The 26778-nt window shown below is 50.2% G+C and overlaps 1 long non-coding RNA gene across 2 annotated transcripts; it reads right to left on the bottom strand.

Annotated features, from left to right (window-relative positions):
- Positions 1–4342: 4342 nt before the first annotated feature.
- LOC109498578 lies at positions 4343–10276 on the bottom strand. 2 transcript variants are annotated; one of them, XR_002155403.2, is made up of 5 exons: positions 9876–10276; positions 6856–6965; positions 5857–5986; positions 5253–5359; positions 4343–4671 (listed from the first exon to the last, which is right to left on the bottom strand). It is a non-coding gene; the product is annotated as an uncharacterized LOC109498578 (long non-coding RNA). The 2 variants fall into 2 exon arrangements; XR_002155402.2 differs by lacking the exon at positions 6856–6965 and having other exon boundaries at positions 9876–10274.
- Positions 10277–26778: the final 16502 nt, after the last annotated feature.

The following is a 26778-nucleotide window of genomic DNA, read 5'->3' as shown; positions in this document are numbered from 1 at the left end:
AGCGGGCTTGTGGAGACGTGGGTCACCCACAGAGGGTGTCCCTCCTGTGATGGGTTTCTCCCTTCTTCCCTGACACGTTCACGGTCCAGCCCACAAGCCTGAGTCCCGGGAGGGGTCTGAGGCACACTGAGGGAGCGGGTGTGCATGGGGCTCCAGCAAAAGGCTGCTCTGAAGGTCCAGCCGGTTCCACCTCCAGCGAGGGTGCTGGGGGTGGGGTGGCAGGCTCCATGAGGGCCGGGACTGGATGTGTCTTGGTGACATCTACATCCCCAGCATCTTGAGCGGTGTACCTAGTAGATGCATAATAAACACTACACTACATAACATAATGGCTCTGCAAACAGTTCTGGAATCAGCCACGGTTTGAACCTCAGCTCCTAGTTAGAGCTCAGGGGACAAGTCAACCTCTCTAAGCGTAATTTTTGTTTCCAAAAATTATACAAGTATTTACCTTGGAAGGGTGTTTGGAAGATTGTATCTAGTATTTACTGAGCACTTATTTTGTACCAGGTGTCATTTTAGTGCTCTGTTTTCGCTCACCGAATCCCCACGACAACCTGAGGCAGAGAAGTTATTGTTCCCACAGTATGAGTGAGGAAACCGACACCCAGAGAGGTTAAGTAACTTTCCCAAGGTCACACCGTTGGGAAGAGGCAGAGCCAGGCTTTATGCTCAGGCTGTTGGCTCAGAGTCCAGTTCTGAACCATCACACCAGCTGCCTCTGAAATGCGCCGAGCATAGTGCCTGGCACAGAGTAAGTGCCCAGTGAAAGGGAGCCATTGCTGTTTAATTAACAAACAAGAGGGAGGTGAAATGCAATGTCCTGGATCTTCCTGAAAGAAATGAAGTGATAGAATTTTGTACCATTCACGATTCATTCATTCATTCATTCATTCATTCATTCATTGAGGCTTCACGTAATAATTCTTCACGCTTTGCCCCAAATGCAGAGAGTGTAGATATTGGGGAAGCAGTAGCTCTGGGCTTGGCATACTCCTGGAAGCCTGTGTGGGGACAAAGAGCTGAGAGCCATTCAGGTGAACTCAAGGGGGAAAAAGTGTTCTCTGTAGGCACCTGGTTTGCAGGAGGAGCCCTCGCGGGCCTCATGACCGGAGGTTGCCAGGCAACCTGAGGCGGTGGGCACTTCTCTGCCAACCTGCTCCCGTCTCCCCGCAGACTGACGATATCCTCAAGGTCCTGTGCTTCTGTTCCCCCAAACTCCGCGTGCAACAGACTCTGGGTTGCCATGGTAACCACCGGAGCCCCCATTTTATATGTTCTTACCATTCCAGGGTCAGTATCACCTGACCGTGGCTGGGTCTTTCTGAGTTTACATTCTACCCCCCCTCCCCACACACCCCTCCCCCAAGAAGTGGGGTCATCTCTTTCAAACCTGATTGCTGCTTCATCCTCAGCAAGGAAGGGGGGACAGTCCCAGAAAAGACAGAGTCACTAGGAAGGCAGCCCGAGATTGTGTACTATGAGCAGACTAAGGGACAGGGTACCTCTAAGCATCCTTTTCAGATGACTATTTCTGCACTATTTTAATTTTATCATCTTATTTCTCTTACCCTGAGACTATGAATAGCTCTGAGAGCCACAATAATAAGCTACAAGCCAGTTTCTTCACAAACCAGCTTTTCGGGGGGGGGGGCAGGCAACAGGTCCACTCTGCCGATGGAACGTGCCAGGCTCCTGATTGCCCCCAAACTTGTGCTCACACTGCCCCATCCACCCAGAATGCCCTTCCCTTCTACTCTTGGTCAGCCTTGAAGACCCAGCTCAGTTTCTGTTTCCTCCAAGAATTTTGCACACAATTCCAGCCTGAATTGGTTGGGACCCTCTGAGTGTAGCCTTCATTGTCTCTTCCATCCATGAGGTCATCTCCGGTGTTATTGTCAGGGAAAATCAGTGAAAAACTTTCAAATGGATAAGAGAAATAAAAAGATCACTGGGTGTCCTGTCTAGGGCACCCTTCCAGGTTGTCTCTGTCTTTCATTGTCTTTGAAAAGCTATTTTTACGACCCTGTAAGTCATCGAAAACAGACAATGATGCCAATGATTTGTGTTCATAGAAATACAAATTAGTAGCGTCCAGTGGAACTCAACTGACGGTTGCCCTGTGGATAGACTTCTGCATCTATTTGTAAGGTCACGTCAGCATGCTGCTTATTTGTGTGTGTGTGGTTCTTAGAAATCTCCTTTGAGCCCGTTAGAAGACCTCAACTCCATTCCTCATTAATGAACGAGTTACATAAAATCTTTATACTTTTATGAGAGTCATAATTTTATCCTGTTTTCCCTAAAATTATTCTTTGTCATTTTTTAACTCAAGTTAAAAAAGAATGGTTTGACACATTGTATCAGTCAGAGTTGGGAGCAAGCAACAGAAATCAACAGTAGCTAACTTCAACAACGAGGAAAAGAATATACTGGAGGTCATTAGATGGCTTGTAGAATTTATAGAGCCCACAGTTGTGGGCTTGGAAAACGGACTGGGGCTGAGGGTGGCTTGGTGACAGGACTACAGGCAAAGGCACGGGATGGGCTGGCCTGGAAACCGTCTCTGGGCACTGCCACTTCTGGACGTCACTGCTGGTGGCCCCTGGCCATGACCTCAGCCGCAAGCTGCCGCCACCGTGAAATGAATGCTAAATGGCTCCTGAGTGTTTCCATCTCTGGCTCAACATTTGAAGTCCTGGCCAGCATTATCCAAGTGTCTGGGCAAAAACCTATCTATGCCTTTGCCGGAATAGGAGGCAGGGATGCTCCCCACGGAGGGGAGAGGGACGCTCCCCACCATGGGGAGCGTCCCTCTCCCCCAAATAGGAAAACGGCTGCCAAAGAATGCCAAATGTCTACTTGAAATCACATTGTGAGTTCCATTAGTGCCATTACCACAAAGTACACGTGTTCCTTTTTTTAGATAGTGAGGGTATCTCCAAGGGGCCCGGCCTAGCAGATCTCGTGGAGACATTACCGAAGAGGCAGAGGGAAACACTGGAATTAGAGACTGTCCAAAGTGGACAGGGTCACAGAAGCCACCTCGCGTGATCCTCTCATTTTCCTCCTGAGGACACTGAGCCTCAGGAGCTGGAGGTGCCGTGTGGCCTGGAAGATGGTCCGAGTGTCATGGTATGGTTTGGGGACTGTCCTTCAGATGTTCATAAAACGGGGCAGTCCTGCTTACCCCCAAATCTGGTTACTGTCACCAGTGGGAGGGCACGGCCGTCGGCTAATTTAAAACAGAGCATCCCGAGTCGGCTTCTGGGCCGCTTCCCGGCTTTGCTGGCCGCAGACCGCTCTTCAGGGGTATGTTTTGCTGACGTGGCTGGCCGCAGGGAGCCGGGAGGCACAATTTTCTGAAGGTCCATTTGCAAAATTGAAACCCTGCCCTTGAGAACTCTGCACATCACAGCTGTGAAGAGATGTGAGAGCAAGGCCAAGGGCGGCCTTCCAGTGAGACCTCCAGGTGCGCTGGGATGCCCACGGCTTTGCGTGGGAATTCAGCAGCCTGTGGCTCCAAGGTGCCCCCTCTCACAGGCGATTTGGGGGAGAACGGGTCCCTGTCTTCTCTTTACTGGGGCGCTGTTCTTTCTCTCTGGTTTCTTGCTCTTAGCTCATCTCACATCTTGGTTTCCAGAGGTGGGAGATTCTACCCGGGACCCAGGGGCGCAAATGTGGCCAGCGGGCACCCTCGACCCCCAGGCCTGGTGAGACGAGGGCTCTCCTCCACGTGACCCGGCTGTTGGTGCCCAGCCTGGACCGGACTGCTCTCCAGTGTGGTGAGGAGGAGGAGTTCTGGCAGACAGGCATACCATCTGTCACCCAAGGGACGCTCTTGGGGTTTGGCAGAGAGGACCCTGCCTGGGCAAGGGCAGGAAGCCAGGTGTCTGGCTCCCCATCACTGCCGAAATGACTTTCTTTTCTCCACCCAGGCACCTCCCCACCCCCAACTCGAGGGACCCAGTCTATGCCATGCAGCCCCCCAGGGCCCTCACCATCCCTCCCTTCTCTCTTCTGCTTCCAGTGAGACTTGGGTTCCAATCGCCCCACTGCCTTTTCAATGTGACTTTGGGAAAATTCCTTCATGTCCCAGAGACTCAGTTTCCTCATCTGTAAAATGCTGATGACAAGAAGGCCTGTCCCAAACACAGTGCACACATAAAGTGCATGCAGGGCTATTATGATTACTCTGTGGGTTTTTTTTTTCCAGTTTATTTATTTATTGGTGGGGGAGGGGCAGAGACAGTGGGAGACAGAGAATCCCAAGAAGGTTCCATGCTCCGCGTGGAGGCTGACTCGGGGCTTGATCCCACAAACCATGAGATCATGAGCTGAGACGAAATCAAGAGGCAGATGCTCAACCAACTGAGCCACCCAGGTGCCCCGATTATTGTGGTTTTACGTGTTTTTGTCTTTCTCTCTCTTTGCATTCGGTGATGATTCTCTTTCTCTACCATCCTTTAATTTTCCACGGTGTGTGGCACGGTAGTGTTCACAGGGCTGTTGGCTGAGGCGGGGGGGGGGCAGAGGGAAGGGTGTTGAACTCAGCCCTGTGTGGCTCCAAGGCCGTCAGTCTTCCTCGGACACCGTGCTGAATTCCTCCTCTTCCTTACTGTCCTCTCCAGTTCTGCTCGGTCAGTCAGCAAATACCCCAAGTGTGACTGACTGACCAGCAAGAGAGAAAGGAAACGGGGAGTTGAGGTTTTTCTGTTTTGTCCTTTTTTTAAAACGCTTGCAGACACTTGCTTGCCCATATGAAATGGTCTTGGGCCTCATTTTTGGAAGGAGCCCCAGATCCCTGCATACAGAGAACGATCTTTGCGTTTCCTCACAGAGGTTTTCAGCTGGAGTGCTGGAGGTTGTCTCTTGCTTCCCTAGCTCTGGAAGACCAGGGGCAGGAGAGAGAGGACCCCGCCACACTGCTGGGTCAGCTGAGGCTCCCGCCTCCCCAGGTTTTCTTCTCTTTTTAAAGTTTATTTATTTTTTAGAGAGAGAGCACGAGCGAGAGCATGAGCAGTGGAGGGGCAGAGAGAGAGGGACACACAGCATCCAAAGCAGGCTCCAGGTGCTGAGCTATCAGCACAGAGCCCGATGCCGGGCTTGAACCCATGAACTGTGAGATCATGACCTGAGCCGAAGTCAGATGCTCAACCGACTGAGCCACCCAGGCGCCCCTCCCCTCCCCCACAGTTTCTTGATGGGTAAGAGAGTCTACCAGGTACCCACGAGGACATGGCTATGCTCACCTGTCAGCTGGCAGTGTGGTGATGGGGAGAGCATGCACCTGCTGCGTCCACATCCATGGCTGTCACTTCACTGCTCTCTGAACCACTCAGGGCCTCAGTGTCTCCATCTGTGACATGAGAATGACACGAGAGTCTACCTTGTGGGGTGGTTGTGAAGATTAGATGAGTTTATGTGTATAACCATCAGGACCACTATTTTGGATACACCATGAAGTTCCCTACTCCCCAGATGATCCCTGGGATAAGAAGCTCTTCTCCCTTCCCTTCCTTTCCCTTCTCCTCTTCCCTTCCCTTCACTTCTCCCCTCCCCTCCCCTCCCCTCCCCTCTCCTCTCCTCTCCTCTCCTCTCCTCTCCTCTCCTCTCCTCTCCTCTCCTCTTTCCCTTCCCTTCCCTTCCCTTCCCTTCCCTTCCCTTCCCTTCCCTTTCCCTTTCCTTTTTGCTTTTGCCCTCTTTTCTTAGAAGGCTCCACCCCCAGCATGGAGCCCAACACAGGACTTGAACTCATAATTCCAAGATCAAGACCTGAGTGGAGATCAAGAGTCGGACACTTAACCGACTGAGCCAGCCGGGTGCCCCAGGAAGTTCTTTATTTTCAAAAATTACCTCGCACAATCTTTCCTGGCACGGGGTGCTCTCCGTTACTTTATTGTGAACAGACAGGTGCTATTTGGGTGAGACACGCCACCTGAAACAACCCCTCTTGGTGGTCACTCTGGCCGCTCACTAAGGTCATCTGAAGAAATTGATAAAAAGCAGGTAAGACCCAGTCCCCAAGGGGGTGGCGTCATAGCTTTGCAAAGGGAGTGTAACCAAGGACAGTAAGAAAGCCACCATCAGTGGTTACTTTATGGAGATAGCACACTGACACCTCTGGGATGAATGGAACAACAGCTGCCCCAATGTTATGCAAAGAGGCTCTCCCGGCTTGGGATGAAAATGCCACCCAAAGCATCCTCCAGATTCCAAAAATGCTGTATTGCCAGAACTGAGAGGGGAGGGTAGAAGATGCACTCAGACACTCCAATGACTCAGAAGGTGGCTTTGATGATGATGAGGACCCTGAGCACCAAGATGAGTTGGAAGAGCTGGCAAGATATGGAGTCAGGGGCCCAGGGTGAAGACAGCACTAAGTTAACATATTATCACACATGTGATTGTAGGCATGTACCGTAAATAATCAATCGTTAGAAACAGATATTTCATCTACTTTTAAAAAGATTACATATCAACTAGGTCATAATGCCTTTGGATATTTTGAGTGGGGAAATGGGGGGATCATGGTATGTGGGGATTGTCTTTTATTGTCCCCGGCAGCACCCCCTTTCCAGATACTCCTTGTGACTCTGCCCCAGGGCGGGGGGTGGGGGGGCTTCCTCTGGCTGCCTGCACTGGTGATGGCCGGAATAAACACCTTCCAGGAGCAGCCCTCACCCAAGGACCAAGGGGACTTGGGGTATAAATCCCACAGCTCCCTCATCCCTTGAAGGAGAGGATGTTCAAAGCGCGAGTTCTGCACCGGCCCCCACAGTTCCCATGGGGATTAAGCACCACGTGCCCCGGTGGTCACCTGCTTCATAGCATATCCTCTCCTGTCTGACTTACGTTCTCTATGTCACTTTCCCATTCCCTGCCCAGAGCTTCCCGGATTCCCTCCAGATAAACTAGATTGACTGGAATGCTTGTGTCAGGGGCCGCTCCTGGGGAAATCCAACCTACGGCAAGGACAAATGATAAAGGATAGCGATGGTTACTCTCACCCATTATTATTTTGTTAAAGATCAGGAGAATGCACTTCCTGCTTTGTGTTCTTGTTCCCCAGAACTTGTGAGAGCTGAGCCCGGTTCTGGGGTATCTTTTAGGTCTGGTCAGAAACGGGGAGGTCTGACTGTATATTTATCTCAAAATAATCTAAAGTGATTCATTCTCTCTCTCTCTCTTACTCAATTATATGCTTGAGCAGCTATGCCAGAAATCGGTCCATCCAGAGCAATTAAAAGCTTCCTTTGCCAGACCTTGGGGATTTCTCTCTGATCAATGAGAAAAACACTACAGCTGGAAAAGAGCCGAAACCAAGAATAGGGCCATCCTGTCTTAGCTGTTCAGACAAGCTACAGCACCATTCGGATTTTTTTTTAAATTTTTTTTTAACGTTTATTTATTTTTGAGACAGAGAGAGACAGAGCATGAACGGGGGAGGGGCAGAGAGAGAGGGAGACACAGAATCGGAAACAGGCTCCAGGCTCTGAGCCATCAGCCCAGAGCCCGACGCGGGGCTCGAACCCACGGACCGCGAGATCGTGACCTGGCTGAAGTCGGACGCCCAACCGACTGAGCCACCCAGGCGCCCCCATTCGGATGTTTTTAAAAGGCCCTTTTATTTTCCAATATGGAATGTTGGAGGAATGATAAGAAATTTCACATTAGTTTTCCAACGCTTTTGACCCCAAACTGGAATTCATTTGTGAAAATTAGTATCAGGCTCTATGTATCAGCTCACAAGCCATGGTAAGGTACTTATTATTATATTTATGATTAATAATAAAATAATAGCAGCAGAAATCATGTCCCTCATAGCTACCATGAGATGGCCAACGTGCTAAGAACATCACACGTTTTTATCTCAGCTGACTACAATGTTACTATGAAGAGGTCACTGTTATTACGTCTATTTTATCAATGCAGTTATTCAGGCTCAGAGAGATTAAGTAGTTTGTCTGAGATCACACAACCAGGAAGTAGGAGAATGGGGTTACAAAGCCAGGCAGTCGGGCTCCAAAGCCTGGGTTTTTAACTGTGGGAAGGCAACCAGCTTTTCACACCAGAAGGAAAGAAGAGACGAATGGGCTTTGTTGATTTCATTGCCCAAGGCCACGCTCAACCTGACCTGCTTTTTAATGTTTATTTATTTTTGAGAGAGAGAGAGAGAGAGAGAGAGAGAGCGTGCAAGCGGAGGGGAGGAGAGAGAGGGAGACACAGCATCCAAAGCAGGCTCCAGTCTCCGAGCTGTCAGCACAGAGCCCCACGCAGGACTCGAACCCACGAACCGTGAGATCATGACCCGAGCCAAAGTCAGATGCTCAACCGACTGAGCCACCCAGGTGCCCCCTGACCTGCCTTTTACAAGAAGTTGAAACAAGGTGGATTTTGGTTCTCATGCCATTCCTTTCTGCTGCTCTCTTCTGTGGAGAAGTCAGAGAGTTTTGTCACAAACTGGGGTTCCCTAGGTCTCAGCTGCGTGTGGCTGCAGAAGGGGGCACAGCCACAGTGACGGAGGACATTTCCTGGGTCTGCTCCAGCCAGCTGCTGGCGCAATCCTCCCCCCCCCCCCCGGGAGACACCTCTGTGGGTCCACAAACAAGCTGGTTCCCATGGGAGCCTGCTGCTGTGCAGCTGAGAACAGCTGAGATATTGCTTATCTAGAAAGACAGCGTGAATACCCCAAACACATGATACTGGTTATGTGCCATCATAGTGATCACTTTTGAGCGGCGCGTACCAGGAGACTCCGGGTTACCCACGGAGCCAGCGAGTGAAGAACAAGGAAAATCCCCCAGGGACATCGTGGGATGCTACAGGGGATAGAGTCATCTCAGCTTCACCTGGCCATCATTCACTGTGTGACTTTGGCCGCATTGCCTCCTGCCCTATTTCCTCCTCTGTGAAATGGGCCGATGGTTCAGAGGAGCCCTGAGGCCCCTTTCCACCCCCAGAGATCTGTGAGCAGCCCTTCCCACAGGCAGCTTGCATTCCTCCAACCCTTTGCTCTGCATACCGTCCACTCTCTTTATGTCCTTGGGCCTGTTTGTGTGGTTATTTGTCGAGTTGAGGATTCAGCTGGACTGTAAGTTCGAGAGGTCAGTGAATGGAAACTTCTTTGTGTTTGGATTTGCACAGGGTGGTTCTAGCACAGTGGTTCCCAACCAGGGGTGAGTTTGTCCCCATGGAACATTTGGAAATATCAGGAAAATTTTTATTTGCCATGACGGGGGTGGAGGGGGGAGGGCACCACTGGCATCTAGTAGGTAGAAGCCGGGGTAGAAGTTGCTAAACATTCTACAGTGCGCAGGACAGCTCCCACAAGACAAAATGATCTGGTTTATAATGTCAGTGGTGCCGATGCTGAGAAACCCTGGTTTAGAGGAGGCTAGGATGGGCTCACTGGCTATAGGCACCAGGCATTGTGCCGTCCTTGGTTTGCCCTCCTCTTCAAGTTTCTCTCTCTACAGTCCGGAGAAGACCAGCAAATACTTAGGGCCAGCCTGAGGCACAGTTATTCTTTGAAAAAAAAAATAGGTATTACATGCACTCAGTGAGAAGGTCAGTACAGACCAAATGATCCTCTGTTCAGTGGGGGCTGTCCTGTGCATTGTAGGATATTTAGCAGAGACCCTGGCCTCTGCCTACAAATGTCAAAAATGTCCACAGGCATTGACAAATGTCCCTGGGGACCCTGGTTGAGAACCGCTGTTCTAGAGGTGTCCTTTGCCTGTCCACACACCTATTTATTTATGAAAAGATGTCTTTTTCTTATGGTGCTTGACACACAGTAGATGCTCCATGAATAGATATTGACAAATGGATAATTGAGAATAAAGCGATTTACGTAATCAGCCAAATCCTACCTTAAATGCCGCAGAGGTACGGGTTACATGTATCCTAACACAAGTACAGGATATGAAGTCATTCTTTCCTGGTTCTGACTTCTCAGTTTTGCCTCGAGGAGCACCATCTCGTTACGCTTCCAAACTGTGTCACTGCTGAGGGCGAGGTTGTGGAGGATGAGTCCCAAATACCTTAAAGTCCATTCTCAGAAGCAGCCGGGCGGCCTGTAACAATGTGGATTATCTGTGTTCTGTGCACCTGAGGGTCTCCTTCCCCTCCCCTGACTGGCAGACTGGGGGAGGCATCAGGGATGTGCCTCATCTACCCCAAGGGGCCCTTCCTGCCCCATCAGTCCCGTCTGCCAACGTCTGGCTTTCGTGACAAGCTGTGGCCTTGGTTCCAGCAAGAGTGCCCTTTCTAAGAAGGTGGAGGCGTTAGTCCAGCTTGGGCAATCAGCCCAAAGTCCATTTTGTGTAATTCTGGGCTGCCTGCCCAGCTTCTTCCTGGAGTACAGCTGGGGCTGGGATGGTCTCTGGATTTTCCATGTTTCCTGGAGTGGAGTGGTTGGGGATCTGGGAGCTGGGCAGGTGACCTGTGCCCACCACCACCAGGACCTGCTCAGGGTGGATACTCCAGGGGCCAGCTTGCTTATTGCTTACTCTGGGTCTTGGGCACGGTGTATATGGGGTGATAAAGCCAGCTTTCCTAGAGAATGCACAGCAGGAGTGATGGGGCAGCGTCTTTTGAAACCCTCCAGAGAACAAGACAGACCACAGTCAAGAGTCATCATAGTGAGAAGTGTGGCCTGAGAGCTCAGCTGAGGCTGGGCTGGGGGTACCTCTTTGTGGTGGCTTTAGGATAACTGGATGTACTATACCGTGGCTCAGGGCTTCAAAGACACGTGTCCCAAGAGAGAGAAACCTGGGAGAGCCGCGTGGCCCTGTTCAACTGTGAGGCCCAACCGTGAGGATGAGGTCACCCAACCTCATTTCTGCCAGACTCTACTAGTTGAGAGTCATAAAGGCCCACCGGGTTCAAGGTGAAGGGATACAGACCCCACCTCTCAAGGAGAGAGCGTCGAAGCCACCCTGGAGACGAGCATGTGTGGTGGGAGACAGTGCTGCAGCTGTTTTTGGAAAATGCCGTCTATGACAAGGCTGCACTGAGTTCCAATCTTAGAGAAAAGGGGAGAGCGGGGTTCTCTGTGCGCCGTCCAGAAGCCCTCCCAGCTGCCTTAGTTCCCACTTAGCCTTCCCTTTAAAGCTTCTCTCAACAGTTGGGACAAGCCCAAGGTTAGGGGCAGGTTCAAGAGTCCCAAATGTGTTCTCTTCCCAAGTCTCTTCCTTCCGCAGCTCCTCTTGTCCCGCTGATGGGAGAGTTGGGGCAAAGCGGGGAATAGAATATTCAGGGTGAGTTTGCTAAGTCTGAGCTTTTAGGCCAGCAACTTTTGTCCATCCCAGAATCTCCTCCATCCATTCTTGTACCCATCCCTTTTTTCTCCTCTTCCTCCTCCCTTCCTCACCATCAAATGCGCGCTCTGAATTACCCCCGTGCTCCTTCTTGAAGGAGCGATTGACCCTCCTCAGCCTCCCATTGACCTGGAAACTGCACCCCTCTGAGATTGCTCTCACGTGGTCATCACCAAATCCTGTCAGTTTTCATCTTGTTCGCTCGGCCTCTGTGAACGTGACCTGCCTTCCTTCTTGGAATTCTCCTTGTGGCATTGTGGCACCCCCACATCTTCTCCTACCTCTCAGTCTGACCCCTTCTTCCTTTCAGGGTGCGTAATTGGTTCTCTTCTCTCATGTACCCCATTGCGTCTTCTATCCCCTATTACCACTGACTACAGGCCCTATTTCTCTTGTTTCCTACCTACCCTCATGAGCTCTGAATCTCACATTTCCAACTTGCCACCCCATATCCCAACCTGCCTGACCTCACAACCACCTGGGGTCCCCTAGACCAAAGTTAAACTCAGTGTCTCCTTCTCATTTTGGGCTATTCATTCCCATGTCACCGAGTGCCACCACCCGGTCTGGCAAGGTGGAACTCTTAAAGCATCACAAATGCATCCTTCTTCTGGTACCAACAGGTTAGCAACTCTATTCCCAGAAGATCTCTTGGACACATTCATTTGTTCATTCATCCCTTTTTTTTTTTTCAAGTTTATTTATTTTGAAGGGGTGGGGGGAAGAGCATAAGCTGGGGGAGGGGCAGAGAGAGAGAGAGAGAGAGAGAGAGAAGGAAAGAATCCTAAGCAGGCTTCACGCTGTCAGCACAGAGCCCAACGTGGGGCTTGATCCCATGAACCTCGACATCATGAACTGAGCCCAAATCAAGAGCCGGATGTTCAACCAACCGAGCCACCCGGCTGCCCCTGTTCATTCATTCATTCTATTTTAGTTAGGAAATACTGATTGAGCATGCGCTATACCCCAGGCACTATTCTAGTGGCTGGAGATATAGCAGTAAGTCCGACAGAGTCTTAGAATCTACAAGGGAGAGAAAGACAACAAACGGGTTCATCGACAAATGGTGGTAGATGCCGTGAGACAACAGAGCTAGGCGAGGGGTGGGAGGAGGAGGGAAGATAGTTCTTTGATGTTAGGTAGACAGGGACAGCCTTACCAGTCAGGCGACATTTGAATAGAAACCATAATGAAATGAGAGCCAGCCAGGTGGATATTGGGTCTTTCTTCTTCATCCCCATGGCCACAGCTCCTCATTCTCTTCCCCTGAAGCATGGCAATTACCTTCCAAAAGGGCAGTGGCCTCTTTGCCTCTCTGCTCTTATCCTTCCTTCTCGACCCCTTTCAGTGGCTTCCTACAGCTCACAGAATAAAGTTCTTACTCCTAACTATAGTCTGCTAGGAGCTTCACCATTGGACTCCAACCCTCTTTCCAGCTAAGTCATACTGTCATAGGCAGAATTCTAAGATGGCCCCATGCTCTGCACTCTTTCTGTTCCTCCCTGTATAATCTTCTCCCCTTAAGTGCCCGTAGAACCTGTGACTTGCCGCTAGCCAATAGAATGTGGCAAAGGCGAGGGGGGTGTCACTGCCTTCAGTAGGTTTTGTTATAGACGAGTCTGTCTTAGCTGACTTTATCGAGAGAAATTCTCCCGCTGGCCTTGAAAAAGCCAAGAGCCATGCTGTGAACTGGGCTATGGGGTTGAGGAACCGGGGGCAGCCTCTGGAAACTGCAGGAGGCCTCAAGTTGCTGAAGGCAGCCTCCAGCCTCCGGTCAGGAGGAAGCTGGCACTCTCAGTCCTGCACTTGCAGGGAAATGAATTCTGCCAACCGCCTGCGTAAACTGGGAAGCACATTTTTCCCCTCATTAAGCTTCAGATGGGATCACAGCCCCAGCTGACACCTTTTGCAGCTAGTGAGCAAAGAACCCAGCAGAGCTGTGCTCGCTCCTGACCCACTGTAGGATGATTAGTGTGTGTTGTCTTAAGCCTCTGAATGTGTGGTGGTTTGTTACACAGCCACAGAAAACCGATACACTCGCCCTGCATAGCCTATACCAGTCCTCAGGCCGTCCCAGCTTTCAGACACGTTTTCCTTTGCATGCCCTGCTGAGAACACAAATTCTGTCCACAGATCTCTAATCCTACATTTTCTCTCTGGAAAAATCTTGTTTGTCCTTCAAAACCCCATTCAGACGTACCCTCTTCTCCTTCACACTCTTGTGACACCCTGGCCCTCCTCCCCACTCCCCAATCTTGCTTTTCTCGACAAGCATGGGGTTGGCTGCTATATGCCTGCATGTCAGTCCCCTCTCTTCTCTTTCCAGTTCAGGGTCTAGCTCAGTGCCTGGCTTCCAGTCATTCAAGGGTTCCTCACTTGGGGATGCGTGTTGGGGGGGATGGTCCTGGATAGGGCATGTGCCATGCATAAATCCCCTAAAATTGCTTCGAGAATGCTGCTTATTAAGCAATTTTTCTGGGCCCATTGCTTCCACTCAACTCTCAAAGAGGCTCGAGGTTCTGGGAAGATTAAGACCAATTGAAGCCTGGTGTCAATACATGGTTCTTGAATTTAAGCCACTGGGTTATCGCCTGCTAAGGAGATTTTCATTTTAAGCCTTCCTGCTAATTGTGGCTTTGCTAGAGGAATTTGAAGCTTCTGGGGTATTTTGCAGGAGAGCTGCTGTTTTGACACGTGTAAAAGCACAGTCAGGTAGGCAGCCCCGGGCTCCGACCAGGGATGAAGGTGGTCCAGGCTGGGGAAAGAGAAAGGAAGGAGGGGTGGAGCAGGGGTGCAGGGAAGCCCACATGTCCAAGAAGAAGAAACAGAAGGGAGAGCCTTGGAGACAAAGGGAGCGCGGGGGTGGGGGTCAGGGGACCAGCGGATTCTGCGCTGAAGGAGCGCCTGTGTTTCTCCTTCTAATTGTGCCAGGTGCCAGGATACCTAGTCCCCACTGCCGGCTCCCCTGGGCTCTGGAGGGCTGCCTGTGGCAGCGCAGTGTATTTTTAGCCCTCCAGTAAGTGGAACAAAGCGCTCTGAGAGGCAGTGCTGCGCTCTTGGCTCTGGGCTCCAGGCAACACTCAGCAGCTTTCTGAGGAAGCGCAGGACACCCTCTCCAGCTGCAGTGGGGATGTGGGTCCAGCTCCCTCCAAGTCTCTTTCCCTTGGGGGTGGGGGGGCCTGGGAGAGGGATGTCCTCACCAGAAGGAGGACAGTCAGGGCTGTGTGGCTGGGCAGCTTAGGGGAGAGCAGGTGAGCGGGCCTTTCACTGGGAAGGACACAGCCTGGCGCCAGATGCTTACCTCTTCTGGCCGCTGGCGCTGAGGGAGATGACTGGTCCCGGGACTACTAGGGTTAGGTGGGCAAAGCAGGGCGCGCTAGGCTCGGGGCGGGGATGGTGGGCAAGCCCCTGGCCCACGCCAGAGAAGCCTGTCCCTGAAGGCGGCGAAGCCCGCGGTGAAGGGAAGTGTGGAAGAGAGTCTCTAGAAGCCACTTTCTGACATCCCAGGTGGTGAACTGTCAAGGTCAACCTTGAGCATCGATCTGCCAAATATTTGCTTGGATCGCTGACGCAGCAGACCTCTCACCCCAACCTGCTCCCTGCTTGTACCGGGGCCTTGTCTCAACCAGACTGCCTTACCCCTTGACCCTCGAGGAGATGGGACTGTTTCCCAAAGAGCCCTTTCCAGACAGATGTGGCTGGTCTAGTCCTCTCACAGGGGCATAGGCTGTGGGTGAAGGTGGGCAGACTAGAGGCTGGAGGCTGGGGCCAGGCGTCCCCACGGACCCTTTGTTTGAAATGGCTACCTCCGACAAACTAGACTGAAGTGATCAAGGTTCAGCACAGCTGCCCACGTAGAACCAAACTCCACAAGGCCGGGCCCTTAGGGCCTTGTCCCCACCACAGCCTTCCCACACACCAAGCCCAGGAAGAAGAGAGACCTCACTTCCTAGGCAAGACAGAGAGAAGCCGAGAGCAGGGCTTGGCTGAAGCCAAACCTAGTCTCCACCTCCCTGGGGGACTCTGAGTCCCTTCCGCTCCAAGCCCCCAGCCTCTCAGTTTGCTTCCTGTACGGCACTCATCGCATGCTGACTCGTGTGTTCTAATCCTCCTTTGCTGCGTATCCACCCACCTGACTCATGAGATCGGAAGAGAGTGCGTTTGTTTGGTGTAGATATGGCAGCTCCCTGGGAGGAATAGTGCTCCGATTTGTGGGGCGTACCTATTCCTGTGCTGTCGAAATACTCCCACCATGGCCAACTTCAAGCTATGATTGTTTCACAATGGGCTCATGCTTCTAAATATCTAGCAGTTGGCTGTGGTGAACTAGTCTTCATGGGTATGAGCTCACCACTGCTGAAGGGAGCCCCACTGCTGAAACTTAAGGCTTGCACTCAGCAGGTGCACCCAAGGCTGGTGCCACAGAATCCTTGCTTGGATGGACTGTTCTATTCAGTACATGTTTTGTTTTTGTTTTGCTTTCTTCTGGAGCACCTACTCTGTTCCTAAAAGAATGTAGAATGAATTCCTGGGGGGAGGATCACTTGTGAACAAGGTAACAGTCCTTCTCTGCTCCCCATATCTTGGCCCCTTTGCAATGTGACCTTGCAGTTTCTACCATCAAGAGCTAGCACCAGTTTCTTAACCCTTGATTCAGGCCTACCCTTGTGACTTGACTTAGCCACTGGAATATGGTGAAAATGACTTCGACCATTCTAAGCTTGGGTCTCAAGAGGCCTTGAGTACCTCCTCTCTTGTCTTGGGATCCTGCCAGCCAGCACATATAAAGCCCAGGCTATTCTGCTGAGCAGTCGAGAGGTCACATGGAGCAGACACCCACCATCTCAGCCAAACCATCCTTGATCAGCCAGGCTCAGCAAACCCAGCAGCTGGTCAAAGGTGTAGGAACAAGCCCAGCTGAGACCAAAGGTGTCAGCCAGCTGAGCCCAGCCTAGATGGCTAAACTGCAGACTCATGAGCTGAATAATGGTTGTTGTTTTAAACCACTAAGCTTTGGAGTGGTTTGTTATCCACCAAAAGCTAACCAACAGAACACCATGCTTGCGTTCAGAAGTAGCTTGGCTCGGGGCACCTGGGTGGCTAAGTCGGTTAAGCATCTGACTTCGGCTCAGGTCATGATCTCACAGTTTGTGGGTTCGAGCCCTGCACTGGGCTCTGTGCTGACCGCTCAGAGCCTGGAGCCTGCTTCGGATTCTGTGTCTCCCTCTTTCTCTATCCCTCCCCTGCTTGTGCTCTCTCTCTCTCTCTTTCTCTCTCAAAAATAAAATAAACATTAAAAAATTTTTAAAAAGTAGAAAAACAAAAGCAAAAATCAACTACTGGGACCTCATCAAAATAAAAACCTTCTGCACAGTGAAGGAAACAATCAGCAAAACTAAAAGGCAACCGACAGAATGGGAGAAGACATTTGCAAATGACATATCAGATAAAGGATTAGTATCCAAAATCTATAAAGAACTTATCAAACTCAACACCCCAAAAACAAATAGTCCAGTGAAGAAATGGGCAAAAGACATGAATAGACACTTCTTCAAGGAAGACACCCAGATGGCCAACCAACACATGAAAAAATGCTCAACATCACTCATCATCAGGGAAATACAAATCAAAACCACAATGAGATACCACCTCACACCTGTCAGAGTGGCTAACATTAACAACTCAGGCAACAACAGATGTTGGCGAGGATGCGGAGAAAGAGGATCTCTTTTGCATTGTTGGTGGCAATGTAGGCAGGTGTAGCCACTCTGGAAAACAGTATGGAGGTTCCTCAAAAAACTAAAAATAGGGGCGCCTGGGTGGCACAGTTGGTTGAGCGTCCGACTTCAGCCAGGTCACGGTCTCGCGGTCTGTGAGTTTGAGCCCCGTGTCAGGCTCTGGGCTGATGGCTCAGAGCCTGGAGCCTGTTTCCGATTCTGTGTCTCCCTCTCTCTCTGCCCCTCCCCCGTTCATGCTCTGTCTCTCTCTGTCCCAAAAATAAATAAACGTTGAAAAAAAAATTAAAAAAAAAAAACACCTAAAAATAGAACTACCCTACGACCCAGCAATTGCACTACTAGGCATTTATCCACGGGATACAGCTGTGCTGTTTTGAAGGGATACATGCACCCCCATGTTTATAGCAGAACTATCAACAAAAGCCAAAGCATGGAAAGAGCCCAAATGTCCATCGGTGGATGAATGGATAAAGAAAATGTGGTATATATACACAATGGAGTATTACTCGGCAATCAAAAGAATGAAATCTTGCCATTTGCAACTACATGGATGGAACTGGAGGGTATTATGCTAAGTGAAATTAGTCAGAGAAAGACAAAAATCATATGACTTCACTCATATAAGGACTTTAGGAGATAAAACAGATGAACATAAGGGAAGGGAAACAACAATAATAGAAAAACAGGGAGGGGGACAAAACAGAAGAGACTCGTAAATATGGAGAACAAACTGAGGGTTGCTGGAGGGGTTGTGGGAGGGGGGATGGGCTAAATGGGTAAGCGGCACTAAGGAATCTAGTCCTGAAATCATGGCTTCAGTATATGCTGACTAATTTGGATGTAAATTTTAAAAAAATAAAAAAGTTTAAAAAAAATTTTTAAAAAGTAGAAGTAGCTTAGCTCTCAGCTGGATTGTCTATCTCTGAATGAGGTAGAATTAGCCTCCTGTCCGCTACAGCTCATTAGCTATGAGCCAGAACTCTAGGTATCAGCACCACTGACCCCTGCGGTACCTGAGTTGTGGCAGAGTATTAATAGTATTAATCCTCCCCTAACACAGCCTATTCCTATAGGCTGTGGGAAGGAGTCCCACAGCTCCCTGATGGGAGAGCCCGAAAAGAGGCCTACAGTCGGAGACCACAGACCCCAACTGGGATGAGCCCTTCTCCGCTTTGACTTTGCCTGGCCCATGCAGCCCCACGGCTGGAGCTGCCCTTTTCCCCCTGAGCAGTGAAGACTTCACTGCCCTTCCCGGGAAATGTCTCACCAGGAATGGGGACACTCGCAAATTTCTGTCTTCTGGCCATAGAATATAAACATATTTCGGGGGAGGTGGAAAAAGAAGAAATCCACATATTTGGAGTGGGGAGGAGGGAGAGAGCCAGGTCTTAAAACTTAATTGATTTCTTTTTTAAACTGAAAACTTTCAGTTCACAAGTAAAAGCTTGCTTGTAACCTACGAAGGAGTGTGTGAAGAACCAAACCTCGCCCTCTGGGCCCTCTAGGTTTGACTGTCAAAACTCGGTAGTAGCAAAGAGGCTTTCTGGAGAAAGAGAGAGGAAGCAGGCCCTGAAACAGATTTGCAGCTGTGTGCGGTGGCGTTCTGTGGTTTTCCTCTCCCCAGCTGTGTGACCTTGGGCCTGTGTATAACCAGGGAGACTGGAGAGCTCCACAGTTCCTTTATGAGGTGGTCTTTTTCTTGGTTTAAAGGGAAAAGCCAGGGAGAGCTGGAGAGATTTCTGACAGTTGACTGTTCACTATACCACCGGAGGTATATACTCACCCTGTTTTGTTAGCACACAGCATACTTCTTGTGCTGACGTGACCGTGTTGATGTCACCACACTCTCCCAGTTTGTATCTGGCTCAGGATGCTGCCAGAACATAAACATCCAACATCGTCCCCCTTCCCCACCCACCTCAGCTCAGGGAGCAGGAGCTTTGAACCTGACTGGTCAGGTGGGGAAATGTCAATGATAGGTAGAGAGTTAATTAGCAATCACTCCGCCGAGGGATATGATGTCTCTCACTGACAAGCTGTGTGACCCTGGGCAGGTTACTCTACCTCTCTCCGATCTTCCATTTCTTCCTCCATATTTTCCATTTCCTTCTCCATATTTTATATTATGTCATGTGAAACTTTTCCAATGGTGAATCACATTCAATATTAACTAACTATTCAATGAAAACATATAGAGTGACGACGGATGCTTTATTGTATAGAACATACTGAGAACATACTGAGCACCTGGGTGGCTCAGTTGGTTGAGCAACCGACTTCAGCTCAGGTCATGAACTCACAACTTGTGAGTTCGAGCCCTGGGTCGGGCTCTGTGCTGACAGCTCGGAGCCTGGAGCCTGCTTCAGATTCTGTGTCTCCCTCTGTCTCTGCCCCAACCCACTCACATTCTGTCTCTGTCTCTCTCAAAAATAAATAAACATGAAAAAAAATTTTTTTTAAAAGAAAGGAAGAAAAAAAAAGAACATACCCAGAAGTTAAGTTTTTTCTTTGTACTTAATAAAAAACTATGTTGACCTGAAGGTCTCATTTGGTCTCAAGCAGCCACACTGCATACTCAGAACTTCTGGGATGTTCTCATTTTTCAGTTTCAGGACTTTGACTTTGTTCAGTTATTTGTGGACACCTGGGACACATTTTTTTTCTATAATTTTTCTATAATTTTTTTCAGCGTTTTATGGGGACACCCTTGTTGCTTATCTTAAAGGGTTGTTAAAAAAAGGTTGTTAAAAGGAGGGGTGCTGGGTGGCTCGGCCGGTTAAGCGTCCAACCCTTGATTTCAGCTTAGGTTATGATCTCACGGTTTGCGCATTTGAACACACGTTAGGTTCTGTGCTGGCAGCATGGAGCCTGCTTGGGATTCTCTGTCTCTCTCTCTCTGCCCCTCCCCTGCTCTTTTTCTCTCAAAAGAAATAAAGAAAGAAAAAGCATTAATAAAAAAAAAAAGAATTAAACAAAATAATCCACCTATGGCATGAAGCTTAGCGCCTAGACTAGTAGATTCTTCATCAAGAGCAACTGCTGCTGTTATTCACCCCAAATGCTGGCTATCCACTCCTGCTGATGTGGAGCTAGTTTCAGCCTTGATGGCAGGGCCACTCAAGAACCACTGTGCAAGGAACGTCAAGTGTTGGGAGTCCATACATCCTTGTTTTCCAGGCCACAGATTGAGTGACTTCCAATTCTCCCTCCTGCTCACCCTCTCTGTTGCTGTATGGATCAGAAGAGACTCAAAGATGTCAGCTGAGGCAATTTCCTGCCCTCGAGTAAGGCCTGAGAGACTTTTTCATCCCCATCATAAAATGAAGGCAGTAGAGCCTGTCATTTTCCCACATGACACTCTATCCATTCCTTATCCTTTCCTGCTCTGTGTTGCAGAAGCCTGACCCTGTGGACTACATTTCCCAGGCTGCCTTGCACCCCAACGTCCTGTAGGTTCAGCCAATGGGAGGCCCTGGTGAGATACTGGTGGTCGGAAGATGGGAGAGGGGTAAAGCTCTCTGCAGCCCTCTCTGCTTCCGGGGGTGTCTCCAGTAATGGCTGTGTTTTCTCCACAGTTCTAGCTCCTGCTGGACATGGTTCTAGCTCCTGCAGGTCATGGTTCCAGCCTCTGATAATCCCCTCCCTTCCTTTGTCCCTTGAGCCCTGGGAAAGTAGCATTTTCCTGCTACTTCTAATCTCTGGGTTGCTTTGCCCTTCCCTGTTTAGGTTTTCAGCTCTTTTGTCACTTTTGTAACTCTCCCCCCACACACCCTTTTTTTTTTAAGTTTATTTATTTATTTTGGAGAGGGGGGAGGGGCAGAGAAAGAGGGAGAGAGAGAATCCCAAGCAGGCTCCGCACTATGTGGGGCTCAATCCCATGAACCTGGAAGATCATGATCTGAGCCAAAATCGAATCTGGGGCTCAACTCACTGAGCCACCCTGACCTGACACTCCTGTAACTCCTTTCTTGTGTTAATTCACTTTTTAAAAAAGTTTATTTTAATTCATTTTGGGAGAGAGAACAAGCAGGGGAGGTACACAGAGAGAGAGAGACAGAATCCCAAGCAGGCTCCACACTGTCAGCTCAGAGCCCAATGAGGAACTTGAACCCACGAAACCTGAGATCATGACCTGAGCCGAAATCAAGAGTTGGACACTTAACTTGACTGAGCCACTCAGGCACCTCTGTATTAATTCACAATTAAAGCCCTTGGCCTGGGCTCTGTTTCCCTAGTGCACCCTGACTACTGCAGCTACCATGGTAAACATCTTGCAGACATTCCACTCCTCAGGCCTACAGATGCTCCCTGAGGAGAAGGGGATATGTGAGATCATCCAGCTGGACGTGTCCTCTTGGCCTCACCGATTTTTTACCCTGTGGGGAGGAACGTGGCCTTGGAGAACCAGCATGGCTCTCAGAGCCCACTCCTTACTCCTTAGACTGTAGGGGGTTCATTCTCCACTTCTAGGGGATGCCAAGTTCAGGTCATTTCAAGCTGATTTCCTGTCCTCACTCATCCTGTAACATAATGGACAAGGTCTTTGTCTAAAGGACCAAAACTTCTAAATTCAATCTTTGCTCCGGAATCCCCTTTGGAAGGTTACCTTGCTACAGAGGAGCATCTTAGCCCGCCCTGAGTGGGTCCCTCACCTTGGTGCTCAGGAGCTTCAGGCCCATGACTCACACATGGGACCCTGTCCCAACACCTGCAGGTGCAATGCCTGCCACCCTCTTCCTGTTCTAGATCGCCCTGGAGGCCCTTACCTTGCAGCTGTCCCTTCCCATCCTGGGCCCTTTGCCGCTCAATATTTCATCCAGGAAACATGTGGGCAGATGTTTTTGGCAAGCCACTTGGTGGTGGTTAACCTGTGGGGCGCCAGAAGGGGTAAATGCCCTGTTTGGGGGATTCCCCACCCCCCGTCCTGCCCCCAGGCCATCTGGGCTTTCTGGTGGAATAAGCTACATACATATTTATAGTGGCAGTGACTGTGGGAGCCTGGGGAATACATAATGGCAGCTGCAGCTTTGGGTGTGCTCCATCCTCTGAATTAAATCCCTTTCCCACCGCCTGTAAGTCAGGAGGCCCAGCCTGTAGCATGAGCTACAAGCCCTTGATGAAGCACCCAAAGAGCATGCCGTGTTGGGGCGTCAGAGCTGAGAAGCCCTTCCCGCTACAGATGAGCAAACTGAAACCCTTGACCCATGCGTTCTGACTCGTAGGGCCTTTCTGTAGACCCAGGTGGGTCTGGCCTCATAGGCTTCTCCCGGGCAAGTGTGGACTCTGCAAACTTTAGCCACTCCTTAGAGTGTGGGGCTGCCTAGGAAGCCGGGGGTCGAGGGCAGCCCTTCTGGGTGTGAGCACCCAGGTCCTGATGGGCTGCTCCACGCTCAAGGGCACAGGCAGAGCCTCCAGCCGTGGTCACGGAGGGTAGTGCTCTCTGGAGCCCATCCTTGAGATTGCACCTATTCTGGGCCTGAAATGTGAAGGCATCCCCACTCCTGGGACGTGTCACCAGGAGCTGCTTGGAAGAATCCTGAGAAGCCTTTGTGAGATGGTTGTGCCGGGAAAATTTTGCCAACCACAGTTTAAAAGCGAAACAGAATGAGCGTATGGGTGTGTGATGTGTATATGTGTGTGATGCGCATACATGTACATGTGTGATATACGAGAGACTACTGGTTGGCCTATGTACATGCACACGTGTGTGTATGCATGTGTGGGTATTATGTGTGCATGTGCAAGCAAACGCATGTATGCACATGTGTATATAAGATCATGTGCGTGCATGTACATTTATGTGTGTCACATATGTAAGTGTGGTGTGTGTGTTTGTGAAGAACGGTCTAGACTGCGGCATGTTACTGGCTCCTGGTTTTGTCCCCTCCTAGAGGAGGAGGCTGCAGGATGGTGACAAGCCATCTGTGCTGGGCAGTCTGCCCTCCCATGACCATCTTTTGCCCCAAACTTTTTACCCGTTTAAGGCTTCAACTGGAGCCTGCTACCAGTTTGGTGCCGCCTGAAGATTTTCTGTCCTTTCCGTTGATGAAGACGTGCATGTCCCTTGAGGAATTGGAAAATATAGAAGAGCACGAAGAAGAAGATAAAAATCACCCTTAGTCCCAACACCAGAGTCCTGTCTGTGGCTTCATCTGACTTTCCTGTCCAGCTACAACTGGGACTTGGTGGGCAGAAGGGGAAGCAGACATGAGTGACTGTCACCCCAGGGCCCTTGATCCCTGACCCACACACTGGTCAAGGCTTCGGAAGCTCCTAAACTGCCATCTTTTGTTGTTGAATTCGTCATGGTTTGCAAAGTTCCTAAGGTGACTGCTTTGACCTGAGCTATGAAGACAGACATACTGACCTGGGTTTCAACAAGGGTTTCACTGATCTAAACGTTGCTTCATTCTGCTTGGGTCAGTTTTTTGCTTCCTCATCTCTAAAATGGGGTGAAGGTAAGTACCTCGAGGGGTAGTTGTCACGGTTAGAAATCTGGTGGTGTCCCTGGCAGTGGCTACATCTCCTGCTGGGTGGCCCAAACTATGGGCTCCAGTAACCCTACCTTCTCCTTTTGTCCCTCCCTGTCATGGCCCTAGTGGTGGCAGCAACAATGTCCTGCTGTTACTAACCTCTGGGTCACCTTGCCACCCATTTGGCTCTTAAGCGAGTCAAAGCTGCAAAATAAATCCCCTATATTAAATTCCCTTGGTTTAAACACCTCATGAGGCTTTGGTTTTGTGCTGGAATTGTAAGTGATACAGATATGACACACAGGGCAGTGTCTAGTGCTTGGATGATGCTCAATGTGTGACAGGTCTGTGGCTGTGGCCCCTTATGGGCTTGTGACAGCCTCACCAGCTAACCCCTTCCCCAAATGATGACATCAGGAACCGTGCCTTCTTTGTACTCTTGATCCAAACCCTCGCTAGGCTTATTTAGCTTCTTAAATCACACGGCCCAGTGGTACCAGCATGAGTTCTGGAGTAAGGTGGCCCTGGGTTTGAATCTCAGATTCACCATTACTAGCTGGGTGGCCTTGAGCAAATCACTTTCACTCAGCTACATTATCTAAAATGAGTGGACAGGAACAGTATTTTGTAGCAATGGTGTATGCAAAGTGCTTGAAGGAGAGGAAGCTATCATATTTGTTAGCTTGTATTTATTAATATGGTCACCACAGCCCCTTCTTTCAAGAACTTGGGAAGTTTTTCACTTGGATTTGCATCAGTGGACATAACAATGGCTCACCCCTATTCCTCCCAGCATCTCTTGATATAAAGAGCTCCAAGGTTGCTGTGACAGGTATGGGCAAATTTGTAACAGGCTGAGAATCATTGCAGGAAGAAAAAGGTAAAGACTTGGAATCTTCCTTTTTGATATTGGCCTCAAAGCATCCCGCATGGACTGAGGAGGACACCAAAAGGATGCGGGCCTCACCACAACTGGAGGGTGCCCCTGGCAGGGTCTTAAGTGTGCCAAGCCAAGGTCTAGATGGTCACAGCATGTGGGCCAGCCTGTGACTGAGAACAGGTGTGCAGAAGTAAAGAGTGGCAATCCCGGACACTACTCTGACTCTTCACAAGACACTTAGAAGAAGTCCTTCCTATAATTCACCCTGCCCCTTCTCTCCTCCCCTCCTGGCCCACCTGTGTGTTTGCACCTACCTGGAATGCCTTTTCCCCTCTTGTCCATCCAGCAAACCTCTACACATCCTTCAAGACCCAGCTAAGCGAGCACCTTGGGGGTCTGCAGGCAGAACGAGACACAACATTCTCTGTTCTCAGAGCTTGCACATACTTCTTTTGTGGCACTTAGCGCCTTCTCGTCTGTGCACCCCTAATAGCTTATGTGTTCTTTTATTACAGGGCTTAGCACGACCTCCTCCACGATTGTATTATGGTTTGTACATTCTTCTATTATGGCACCGGTCACATTTCTGCAGTAACAGCAACAACAACAGCTGTAACTGTTGAGAGCTTTAGCGACCTGCCAGGCACCGTGCCACTGGCCTCACGTGCATTGCCTCATTGATTCCTCGCTTTCCCGAGGCGGCACCACAGATGAGGGGACACACCCGTGTTCAAACCCACTGTTACCTGGTTGGGGAGTCCGTGCTCCGAAGTGCCATCATTTTGCCTGCGAACCCGGGGAGAATGGGTGGGGGGATGGACCGACTTAGACCCACCTCGGTTTACCTAGTAGCTGTCAGGGCACCTGTCGCCTAGTGAGCACTTAATGAACGTTGGAAGAAATTTTTAAAAATTCCATTGTGCCGATGTACCAAGATTTTTTTTTTTTTTTTTTGAACCCTTTCCCTATGCTGCTGTGAATATATCCAGACACATCCCTCTTTCTTGGTCTGGATTATTTTCTTCCAGGCAGCTCCTGGGACTGAAAGTCTGGGCGCGAGGATGTGCCGCTTCAAGCGCTGCCAGGTCACCTTCCACGTCCCTGCGACAACAGCCGCGCAGAAGCGCACCCAGTTCTTGGCAGCCCCGCCGGGGCTCTTCTCACCTTGACGTGGCTGTAAACGTGACCTTGGCTGCCGCGCGGGTGCAGGCTGAGCCGCTGGAGTTTCCAGCTGCACGCTCCGCGCCCTCCCCGCCGCCCCTCGGCGGCAGCCGGGTCCCCCTGGAAGAGGGGAGCCGCCGCACCGCACGCACGCACCTGTCTAACCACTCTGCCTCCAGCTTCCGATCAGGGGCGGGGAAGGGGGGGCAACAGGAGGTGGGGAGACAGAAGGGTGGATGCAGGCAGCACTGGGGGTGGGAGGGGGCAGGGACATGGAGAAGGGGTGGTCCTGAGGGTAGGGGGGCGGCGTGAGGGGGGAGTGGTTGAGCCCTCTTCCCACCGCTGCAGGGCTGGGGTGCTGCAGCTCCCCGATTTCTTGGCTTACAGAAGGAAGGCAAATTCTCATCCTGGACAGGGACGGAGCTCTTCTCAGTCTTGTGCAGCACGAGGTGGTGGGGGGGAGACCTGGGGCCGGGGGGGGGGGGGGGCGAGGGAGCAGGCACAGGGAAGCTGGCAGCATCGCTGGCTACCCGCTCCCAACTTGGACGCCCTCCTTTCTTTCCATCGCTTTTCAGCTATTTCCGCACCTTTCCCTCCACCTACAGGTAGGTGGAACTTCTTTCACTGCTACAGATAGAAGGCCAGAGACACCCGGGTGAGACCAGAGACATAGTTAAGCACAGAGATACTCAATTTAACTCAGACATCGAAGTTAAGAGTGCCCTAGCCAGTTGAGATCAGTCTATTTGTGAGTTTTGGGGTTGCCAAATAAAACCCAGGGTGCCCACTTCAATCTGAATTTCAGATAGGCAATGAATAATATTTTTGGTGTAAGCATGGCCCCGTGCAATATTTAATATAAGTATGCCCCGAATATTGCATGGGGCACACCACACAGTAAAAAAAAAAAAAATAAAAAATAAAAAAATAAAAAAAAATCATTGTTCATCCGAAATTCAAGCTGAACTAGTTATCCTGGGCTTTTATTTGCTAAATCCGGCAACCCTAGTGTATTTCCCTTCTTTTCCTGAATTTTAAACTCCGAATTCTGCCCCGCCCCCAACAAGCTTCCCTCTTTCACCTTCCTGGAAGAAGTTTGGCTTCTCCAAGACCCATGTTTTATTTACTTTAGCAGAGTCACACTGGGTCTCAGTTTCAAAGTCTTTGATGTTAGTACCAGAGACTGGGGTTGAGGAAGGTTT

Source organism: Felis catus, chromosome A3, assembly GCF_018350175.1.
Source record: "Felis catus isolate Fca126 chromosome A3, F.catus_Fca126_mat1.0, whole genome shotgun sequence".
Taxonomy (NCBI): domain Eukaryota; kingdom Metazoa; phylum Chordata; class Mammalia; order Carnivora; family Felidae; genus Felis; species Felis catus.
Note: the sequence above shows the minus strand (reverse complement) of the source record. Positions and strands in the feature narration are given on the sequence as shown.